Consider the following 10765-nt stretch of genomic DNA (forward strand, 5'->3'; position numbering starts at 1 on the left):
AAGGAAGATGTAATATCTAGTACTAGAGGTGTGTTAACCTTGCTCCATTCTTCCTTGGTACGGTCACATCAGTAGTAAGGTGTTTAAATCAGAATGTCATATTTTGGTAAGGATATCCATAAGTAGGAGAGTGTCCAGACTATGGAGACGAAGACACTGGAGAAGTATTAAGTTTAAAACAAACTGGTCCCAGTGTGTTTGCAGGATCCCAGATGGCAAAACAAGGAGCAATGAAAAGAAGTGAGAGAGATGCAGATTTATGGGAAAACTTCAGGACAATAAGTTCAAAACAACAATGAAATGTACTACCTCTTAAGGGAGTAAGCTTACCCTCACAGTGAAAGTCTTGCTCCCAATTCTTTCCTCTGGGGCCAAAAACAAAAAACAAACCCATGCTTAATCCCTCTTCCACATAACAGCCTTTCTGAAATAAAGGTTGGGTGATCATATGTTGGATATGTTGTAGAGGATTTTCTTTTAAGCTCAGGTAACTAAACAACCTCTGAGATTCCCTCCAGTCCTGAGATTCTGGGATTTTATGAAACACATGTAATGGGGGTCATCCAGCAGAAGAGATTCTCAAAAGAGGAAATTGCTGGTGAAGATTATTTGACATTAGGGAAGGAGTAAGGTGATGGGTTTGCTTTCTTCACATTTACTGCTTTCTTCAATCTCCATGCCAACACTTGATGAATCCTGGCTGGGAATTTATTTCAACGTATTTGTATGTGTATTGGCAAGGGAGAGGGTGAATGTCAAGGCAAGTAAGTGGAGCACTTCAATCTTCACTGGTACATCTTTCCAGTCCTTGTCCCACTTCACCTAGATAAGAATGAGACATGCACAGCAATTGCTCTAAAGAGAATTCAGTGGAGACAAGTATGAAATAATGAGCATACTGATGCTGATAATCAGCACAAACAGTAGAATTGGTAATGGGAAAAAAAAAACAACCAGCCCATTTAAAGATGGTAGTTGACATTTATATAGATTTAAAGTTTGCAAAAGACTTGTACAAGAATATTCATAGCTGCGCTCTTTGTGGTGCCCAAAATTTGAAAATGAGGGGCTGCCCTTCAATTGGGGAATGGCTGAAAAATTGTGGAATATGTTGGTGATGGAATACTATTGTGCTAAAAGGAATAATAAAATGGAGGAATTCCATGGAGACTGGAACAACCTCCAGGAAGTGATGCAGAGTGAGAGGAGCAGAACCAGGAGAACAATGTACACAGAGACTGATACACTGTGGCACAATTGAATGTAATGGTCTTCTTTACTAGCAGCAATGCAATGATCCAGAACAATTTGGAGGGATTTATGAGAAAGAACACTATCCACATTCAGAGGAGAAACTATGGGAGTAGAAGCACAGAAGAAAAACATATGATTGATCACATGGGTCGATGGGGACATGATTGGGATGTAGACGCTAAATGATAACCCTAGTACAATTATCAATAATATGGAAATAGGTTTTGATCAAGGACACATGTAAAACACAATGGAATTGTGCATCAGCTTTGGGAGGAGGTGGAGAGGGGGAGGGAAAGAACATAATTCTTGTAACCAAGGAAAAATATTCTAAATTGACTAAATAAAAATTTAAAAAAAAACAATAAACAAAATAGAATGTAAAAAATAATAAAGTTTGCAAAGAACTTTAGATATATGAAATGTTCCAAAATTTCTTAGTGTCATTTTCAGCTATTAAAACTCATATTTTAATAGTTTAAAATGGCACCAAGTCTTCTGGGACATCCTTATATTATCTCACTTGTGTCTTCCAACAAGTTTGCAAGGAAGATACTACAGGAATTATTTCCATGCTAGAGTAGAAAAAAACTGAGGCTTACAGACATGCCCTTATATGTAAGTATCAGAGAAAGGATTTGAACCCAGTTTCCTTATGACACACAATTCAGCATTTGTTTTATTTGACACACTTCATTTCTTCTCGAGAGGAAGTAGCCTTCTAAATACCACAGGGTTTGATGTAGTTCAAGACAAGATCTCCCTTAGATATACATACCCTAAAGCATCTCATTTGAGGAAATCATAATGTGATTCTAGCAACCAGGACTATGTAAAAGTACACTTTTGCATCCCAGAATGGCTAAGTATTGTTTTTTCAAAAAAAATCAATAGAAAAAAAAAAACTACACAGATTTTCCTCTAAGCAAGATATGAATCATTTGCTCAATGATTTGAAGAAACAACCTCCATGCTCTTTAAAGCTGATGCCTAAAATAAAAGCAACTCCGAGGTTTCAACTTTCTTATAGAAAAATTTAAAAGTACTTTATTTCTTATAGCATAATTATATTCTCTTACTTTCATAAACAATGATAGACATTCCCTTAATTTTCCATTTTTTGCCACTACAAAAAGTTGCTATAAATATTTTTGTACATATTAGGCCTTTTCATCTTTCTTTGATCATTTTGGGGTTTCATATCATAAGTAGTATTGCTGGGTTAAAGGACATTCACAGTTTAATGACATTGGGGGTAAAGTTCCAAATTTCTTATCTGAACAACTAGACTGGTTTGTATGTCTATCAACAGTTTATCGATGTTGATTCGATTACCTTTCTTTTTCTTGTTCACATAAAACCATCTGTTATTTTAATGATTATTTTTCTTTGAATTTTGTTAAATCTTTATTTGATTTCAGGTTTTTATGTTAGTGTTTGGCTATTTTAAAATTTTGTGAATTTTCTAGTTCTCAGTGTGGTCTTTTTTATGATTGGATGTCTAATTCATTGATTTTTTTTTTGCTTATTAAAGTGCCTAAAGATATAAATTTTTACCAAAAGACTGCTCTGGTTTCATCTATCCTCAAATTTTGGTATATTGTTTCATGGTAGTCATTATTTTTAGTGGAATGATCTATCGTTTTTATTGTTTTTACTTATCTATTCTTCAGCATTGTCACTTAATCTCCAATTGATTTAAATCCATCTTCAATTTCCTTTTATTGATTTCAATTTTATTATATAGTCAGTAAAGACCGTTTAATATTATTACTATTCTTTTTTTGTTTGTGTTTCTTTTGTGTCATATATAGGTGCATATATGTAATGTGTACTAATTTCTATTTCCTTTCAATAATCACCAGAGACTAACCAGGTCTAACTTTTCTACAATTGCATTCAATTCCTTAATTAATTTCTTGTTTACTATTTGGTTAGATTTATCTAGATAAAGTTGATTAAAAGTTAAGTTGAAGTTCTTCACTATTAGAGTTTTACTATTTATCCTTGAAATCTTTTTTTTTTAAACCCTTACTTTCTGTCTTGGAAATACTGATTCCAAGGCAGAAGAGTGGTAAGGGCTAGGCAATGGGGGTTAAGTGACTTGTCCAGGGTCACTTGGCTAGGAAGTGTCTGAGGCCAGATTGGAACCTAGAACTTCCCATCTCTAGGTCTGGCTCTCAATCCACTGAGCCACCCAGCTGCTCCCCCCCCCCCCCAATCTTTTAAACTTCCCTTTTAACTATTTAGATGCTATCCCATTCCGTGCATGTGTGTAAGCATTGAAATAAAGTCACTGTTTATAGTACCTTTGAACAAAATGTAATTTCCATCTTTATCTCTATTAATTGTCTATTTTTTGTGTTTCATTGTCTAAGATTATCATTGCTACCTGTTTTCTTAAGTTCAGTGAGGCATAATAGATTGTCCTTCAAATTCTTGTTTTAACCTTCGGTGTCTTTATATTTTAAGTATCTTGATTACAAAAGCTTTATTATTGACTCCTACTTTTTAATCCGCTTTGCTTTCCCTTTCCTATGTTACATGAGTGAAGTCATCTCATTCACATTCACAGTTATACTCACTAAAATTTCCCTCCTTCCAATTCCTATCCTTCTCCTCTTTCTTTTTTCCCTATTGTAAAAATGGACTTGAATCCAGGACTCCAATCCCCAGAAGTCCTTGCTCCACTTCCCCAGAATGCTTTGTAATATTACTGAATTCTCACCTGGGCCGAGATCGAGAAGGGGTATTTAACCTGATTGGAGAGGCTTTTGCGGGCCCTTTCCTGTTTCCGCTTGCAAGCAGACATGGCTCTTTTCATAATGAAGGTGAGATTGTCTAGGCCCCTGGGCCTAGACATGTGCTTTCTTATCCTGTATTTTCTTTAATCCTTAACCTCTAAAATAATAATAATAAACCTCTAAAAATGTAATACTCCTTGCAGAAACTAATTTCTACCTGCCTCAGTTTCCCCTAAATTTTATTCTTAACACTATCATCTCTTATCATGAGTTCTTACCTCTTCTTTTTTTTTTTTCCATTTTAGACCACTCTTTATGATTCTCCCTCCACACTTAGGGTTTGTTTTCTCTATCCTTAAACAATCCTTGAATTTGCTTTCCCTACTATTTCTCTGATCCTCTTTCTTTCTGTTTGTTTATTTAGTTAAATATGTTTCTATGTAAAACTTTCTCTCTCTATCTCCACTCTCTTCTCCCCTTTCTCCCCCTACTCTCTCCTCCCCTCTCTCTCACTTTCCCCCTCTCTCTTCCCCTCCCTTCTCATCTTTCTTTATCAAGTTCTGATAATAGTGATGCTTAAGTGGTATATACTTCTCTGACTTTCCACATTTGTCTAAACTTTGCTTTTGCCCCTTGATTCTGATTCTGTGAGGTGATAGGCTATCCCACCTTCTTTTTCTTGGTGTATTCTTTCACCACCACCCCCCACCCCTCAAGCACTTATGCTTTCTTCTTTCAAGATCATCTAAATACAACAAAAACAAAACCCTCCTATACCCTCTATCTTATTTGATTCTCCTTATATGAAGTTCACTTTTATATAAGTCATTCAAATAGCTCACTTGTATTTTCCTTTTTATGTTTCTTTTGATCTGTTATATTTCTAATTCTCAATTGGGCTCTGGTTCTTTCATTAGGAATGCTTGAAAAACCTCTATTTTATGGAAGGTCAACAACTCACCCTCAAACACCTCTCCTTCCAGGATTGTAATTTTTTTTCTGGATAAAGTTATTCTTGATAATAAGCCCATGTCTTCTGCCTTTTGGATTTCCATGTTTTACACCTTTCAGTTCATCATAGTTGTAGTTGTGAAATCTCTTGTGATTCTGAATGTGGTCTTTCAGTACTGGAAAACTTCCTTTGTGGCATTTTGCAGTATTTTTTTTTTAATTTGATATAGAAGCTCTTGATTTTGGCCATTCCATTCCTGGGAGTTTTTATTTTGAGGTTTCTTTCACAAGGGGATTGGTACATTGTTTTTTATGTCCCCTTTGACTTCTTATTCCAATATTTCTAGCCAATTTCCTTTCATGGTTTCCTGAAATACAATAGCTTGCCCTCTTGTTTTGATTGTGGCTTTTAAGTAGTCCAGTGATTTTTAAGTTCTCTCTCTTTGATCTCTTTCCCAGTTTAGCTATTCCTGATATGATACCTTACATTTTAAATTTTTTAATATTTTCATTTTGTTTTAATATTTCTTGTTGTTTGATGGAGTTACTAAGTTTTCTTTGGCCGATCCTAAATTTCAGGAAGTCTTTTACTTTGGAAAGGTCTATACACATTATGCTAAATTGTTAATTCTCTTCCCAAATCTCTCCTCCCTAGAATTAGTTTCTTTTATAATTCTTCCTTCTATTGGTCTTATTTAATTTGTGATAAGATTTTTTTTTAACTCTTGAATTATCTTTTAGGAATTCTAATTGATGTTATAAACTAATTGTTTTTTCTCTTTTTTCTTTTTGCTTTCAGAAATTTTAGAATTATTCTTTCCTTCTGATTTTGTGTGTTGGACATCTCTAACATCATCCTAGCTGTTTATTATTTTTTTATTACTTTTTTTAAAGGGGATCAGAGCTACCACACTGAGGCTTTGCCCATCATTTTGGACCAGAGTTTCAGATTCTCTCTTAAGGAATGAGAGTAAATATTGGAATAATAGCACTAAGACTTTGTTCTTCCCCAGGACTGAATCTGAGGTCCCCTTTCCTAAGGTGGAGGGAGAGCATCAGAGATGTGACACCTGCATCCTGGGGATCGAATCCTAAAATTTAGATCCCTCCTCTGGAGATTAGGATAAAAACTCACTGAGGACTTGCTCAGCATCACATCTCAGATATATCTCTCCTTGAGGGGATCATAATGAACATTTTGAAGCTCTTTTTTTTCCGTCACTTTGAAACATGAAGGGTCATGGAGATTATACAGTACAACACCTTTGTTTTGATTTTGAGAAAAAAAAACAAATAACCAAGGTCATTTTGGTGATAATGTCAAGATTTGAAACCAAATTCTCTCTGACTTGGAAATTACAAAGTTCTTGCTACCATAGCATAGTTTCACTCTGCCCAATAAGCTTCTTCATTATAGATTGACTCTATTTCTCTGACTGAGTATAGATCAGATCATTTTGGGAACCACAATGGTGGAATAAGGGAAGAATGATCTCAACTCTGCCAAATTCACCTCCAAACAATTATTAAGTGTCTCAAAATGAATTCTGGAACAGCAAAACCAACAAAAGATTAAGTGTATGTTTTCTAACCCAAGACAACTTAGAAGATCAATAGGCAAGATACAACTCACTAGTGGGAATGCAACCCAGCATAATCCAGTGCAGGTGGCATCTAGGCATGCCAGTTGTAAGCCTGAAATGCAGTCATGTTACCACAAACTTTTCAGGCTCCCAAGGCAGCCAAGTCACCCCTGTGTACTAGAATAGGACCCATCACAAAAAGTCTTGGACAGTGTCCCCTTCACCCAAGGAAAAGAGCCAAATTTTAGTATGTACTGAATATACAAATTTTAGTATATATTATGAAATAGGCTGGAAAAATACAGAAAAGACAGAAATAACTTAATTATAGAAAGATGCTACAGTGACAGGAAGAGCAAAAGGTGAACTCAAAAGAGGACAAAAATGCTGAAAGAGCTTCATGTAAAGCTTCAAAGGAAAATGTGAATTGATGTCAAGCTCAGAAAGAATTCTTGGAGGACCTCAAAAAGGCTTTAAAAAATCTTCTATTAGGACATTATCCATAGTCACCAAGTTTGACTCAAGACTTCAGGGAGATCTTGTTGGAAGTTGTGTTCCCCAAAGGGCAGCATAGTTTGAATAAGCAGATTAGTATCAGGCAAACTGGAATAGGCTCTGACTCTTGGGTTAGGTGAACCTATCTCTCCTCCATGAGTGTATGGTGCTATTCAGGGTATCCATGGCACCAGAGGTCTGTATTTACATTTGTGTTAGATGAAAAAGGCAAAGTGCTAAGCTTGGATTCAGAAAGATGTCGTTTCATATCTAGCCTGTGATACTTATTGGAGATGTCAGACAAGTCACTTCACCTACATAGATCAGTTTCTGGGACTAATCTACTAAAGCATAGACATGTTGGTGGTAAGATTTCCCTAGCTTAGCTGACAAAATCAGTCCTTTGGGATATGTGTATGTAACAATGAAAAAAAAAAAAGAAAAATCAGAAGAATAAATTAAACTGCATAAATAATAAGAGCTGACACTGAGAGTCCTTCAGGGTTTATAAAACATTTTTACATAGATTTCTTCTTGAGATCTTAGTAACTAATCTGTAAGAGAGGTACTTCAGATATTATTATCCCCATTTCACAACTAAGAAATTGAGGTCTAGAAATAGGCTATTGTTTAACATCATATTTCTAATAAGGAGTTCTGAAACTTGAATTGAGGTCTGGTTTTAAAAGATGAATGCATACACACATATACATATCAGAGAGAGTAGATGACTATTGATGAATGTTCTCCAAATATGTGATCCATGGCTGGCCAGCAGCACTGACCATTACTCCCGATTGCAGTCAAATTGGATTAAAATGTAATTGGGAAATATTTAACAAAATAAATAAAATTACAACGAGATATAGGCAATGTCAATAGGTGTTTTTCTAAGTCAATATACAGCTGGAAGGGATCCTTACATTTAGTGGTTTAGTGGTCCCCATTTTTATTTGAGTTTGCACGGCATACAAAGATTGGTTGAAGGAATGGGGATGTCTATTCCGGAGAAATTGAGGGTAGGGAGAAGAAGGAGATGGAATATAACTCATGTATTAAAATGCCCATATTAGGGGTAAGTCTCAAGACTGTTGGTTCAGATTCAATATTTAGAAGCTATGAACAATTTATAAAAGGAGGTTTACTCAGCCTTAATATAGTAACGATACTTTTAGGAAGGAAACATTTAGCTTCTCTCTCTATAGCCCCCCTTATTTCCACAAGAAATTCACTGCTTTGTGGGGTAGGATGTGGTGACTAGAATCCACTAAACTGGAATGGTCTGACACCAAGTAAATTATATCTTTTATGACCCAGGTAACCAGTAAGTCACATTAATATAACCAGAATCCATTAGGAAGTTGCCAAGGGAGATTCAGGCCAACTCTCAAGCCAATAAATTCCTGGTTTTATCAGTTTTTAAGGTCAAATCTAAATTATTCTAAGGAAGATTGGAGAACTTTGATAGATACTGGTCTTTTGATAGCGTTCATATAGAAACTTTAAGCTTGTTCTTTTTTGGCCTTATAGTAAAGAACAACTTCAGAATTTTAGCCATTCAAAAAAGGAATGTGCTGTCTGAAGAATGTCATGGGTGTCCCTTTCCCTACTCCTAACTGCAGGTTTTCAAGCAAAGGACAGATGTCCACTTTTTTGATGCTATAGAGGGTATTCTCATTTAAGTATGGATTGAGGTCCAACTCTTGTGTTCTATAATTCTGTGAATATAGTTAGCCAATATAGTATACTATAAATAAGCAGAATCATTAATTTGAGATGAACAGCATTGCTTTGGTCAAAGTAAATCTCAAGGAAGATCACTTATGTCACTATATGAGATGTATTGACAAATTAAAGTCTCATGATTAAATTTCAACACACTAAATTTAGATAACTTTTGATCAATGCGGCCAGATTAGAACTCTCTATCATAAACCAATTCAAACCTTTATTTTATGGACTCTTTGGTCCCCACCTTTTAATGGCATGATTATATACCTCTACTTCATGCCTTTCCTTGCTTATGAGTGCTTCTCACTGACTTAAATGCTAAATTCTCTTTTCATTTCATTAGGGATAGCACTTAAAGGATGAATTCTTGGAGTTTATCAGGTTCTCTGAATTTTCTCTAAAGACACATTATTCGAATTCCTTCTATTTTCTTTTCCTAGGCTTCATGCTGTGAAAGTTAGCTGACTATTTGCTTTTGCCAATTTTTCTTTGATTTATAGTACTGAAATATTTCTAGTTTAACTTACATGACTGCTCTATACAGTAATCTCATTTACAAGGTTCTTCCTCTTTTCTATCTTTGGAATCTTCTTATGTTTCCTCACAGAGTTCTATCATTTGAAAGCATGTTTATTTTAAAAATTGGCTTACTTTGTCCACATTGAGGTCTTCTTTCCTAAAGGGGATTTCTTATTATCAAATAACCCATCTGCATATTGATGTCCTTTGATTGGCACACAATTCCTTGGCTTAAGGTGTCTGGCTCTCCTCTACCTTCTAACATTATTCCCACTAAAGTTTCTATGTTTTTTATCTATTTTGAGTAGAAAAGGAATAGGAAAGAAAATGGAATTGTGACTAGATTATAATTTACCTATGGTGCTCATATCACAAATATCAAAGAAATCAACAGTATTTTTTGCAGAAAAAAATACATATTATCTAGCTATATCAAACTATGAACTACATATCAGAGAGTAACTGTCAGACATGTAATCCTAAATGTATTTTTACATTGTATTTTTGTCAGTGTTAGAATTAGGAGATGTGTGTTCAAAATTTGCTCAGATGTTTATAAGTTAGTAGTCAGGTTTTTCAATTAATTTTCTTTAGTAGGTGAAGGAATTTCCTTAAGACTGCTTGAAGTGTTGGTTTAATGTGGCAGTCTTAAAGTTTGGCCACTATGTTTCTTAGTGAGTTAAATTTGGATTTTTTTCATCAGCATCCTCTCAAAGCTATCCATCACATTTTACTTTTAGTTTATAATACTTCAAAGATATTTTCTTTCACTATTTCTAAAGTTTGGTGTCAAGTTTTTTAGTCACTTATTTTTCTGCGAAATCTATGGTCCTTATATTATCTTTTACATTTTTATTTAATGTTCGTTACTTTGACTTATAGAATACCATACTACGGAACTAATATATTTTTCCAAAGTTGCTTGTTTTTTCAGTCTATTCTGTCAACTTGTCTTCCATTTCTTTAATCTTGAAATCTGAATCTCATGAAAAATTAACACTAGTCCATATCCTTTTTACTTGTACCCTAAGATTAACTTTAAATCTTGTTCATATTTAATTTGAAATAGACCACTCTCTGATTTAATGAAGTTACAATTCAAACCTACCCTTTGATTTAATTAAGAACAAAGCCTGGTGCTTATCTTCAACAAACTACGTAAGATAGTGGGAGATTTGAGTGAACTGGGTGAGGGAGGGATCCCAGAGGCCTCATAGCTCCCTATTGTCTAGATGTCCTTTGTTGACTCTACCCTTTGTCTCTTGCCCCAGGAAATGATATCTTTTGGAACTGAGAGCAAGAAGGTATAAGTGAGTATGGCTCTTGAACATGGAGGAAGTTTGGTAAGGGAAACACATGGCAAGAGATCTCTTTTTTCTCTAACCTATTTTAAAAAATTATTTAATAAATAATTATAAGTTAAGATAGTCTCCAGAGAATTTTAGTCTTAACAATCTTTCTCCTTACCACAGCATCTAATATTTTGCT

The sequence above is a fragment of the Monodelphis domestica genome, chromosome 6 (assembly GCF_027887165.1).
Source record: "Monodelphis domestica isolate mMonDom1 chromosome 6, mMonDom1.pri, whole genome shotgun sequence".
NCBI classification, from domain to species: domain Eukaryota; kingdom Metazoa; phylum Chordata; class Mammalia; order Didelphimorphia; family Didelphidae; genus Monodelphis; species Monodelphis domestica.